The following is a 1,058-nucleotide window of genomic DNA, read 5'->3' on the forward strand; positions in this document are numbered from 1 at the left end:
GTTTGAATGTTCTCCCCGTGTCTGTCTGGGTTTCCTCCGGGTACTCCGGTTTCCTCCCACAGTCCAAAGACATGCAGCTTAGGTGCATTGGCGATTCTAAATTGTCCCTGGTGTGCGGGTGTGTGCGCCCTGCGGTGGGCCGGCACCTTGCCCGGGGTTTGTTTCCTGCCCTGTGCCCTGTGTTGGCAGGGATTGGCTCCTGTATTTAGGATATAGCAGGTTGGATGATGGATGGATAGACATTTGTATGCATAGCACCATTTGCCCGTTTTCGTTTTTTTTCTTTCTTCAGTAATATTTCAGCAAACCCGGAGCTTGTCAGTTCAAATCCTGGTACTGACACCACTGTGTGACCCTGAGGAAGTCACTTCACCTGCCTGTGCTGCAAAAAACAAAAGTAATGTAACAAATTGTACCTCAGATGTTGCAAGTTGCTGGAATAAAGGCATAAGTCAAATAGATAAATATGTATTATACACATAGGAACTATACCTCAGATGTTGCAAGTTGCTGGAATAAAGGCATAAGTCAAATAGATAAATATGTATTATACACATAGGAACTATTCATTTATTTTCAGTTAAGTCTTCTGCAGCAAACCTTTATAAATGAGGGTTTCTCCTTTTTAGATAGTGCAAACTGTTTCTTCTTCATTGAGGTTTTCTCTTGGAGAGCTTTTTTCATTTCATTGAAAATTAAAGCAGCAGCTGTCAAAATATATAGCTTTCTTATTCATTTTTCAACATTGTGTAAAATAACTTTATAAAGTAACATAAAAGGTTTAAATACTGGTTATCCTTTTACACTAAAATATTACTAAAGAGATACAAAAAAAGTAAAATGCATATGTTCTTTTTCTTTAAGGAGATTAAATATTACTGAAGAAAGAAAAAAAAAAACCTAAAACAGCCAAATGGGGCTATGCATACGAACTTAAAAGGTTTAAATAAAACAGAAATATATACCTTTATTTTTACTTCCTTAACTTGTGGAGGGTGTATCCTGTAGCAAAGCCCTAACTTTTTTCGTGAAAGCCCGTTTCAGTCAATAAGTCTTAA

The sequence above is a fragment of the Erpetoichthys calabaricus genome, chromosome 16 (assembly GCF_900747795.2).
Source record: "Erpetoichthys calabaricus chromosome 16, fErpCal1.3, whole genome shotgun sequence".
Lineage (NCBI taxonomy): Eukaryota > Metazoa > Chordata > Cladistia > Polypteriformes > Polypteridae > Erpetoichthys > Erpetoichthys calabaricus.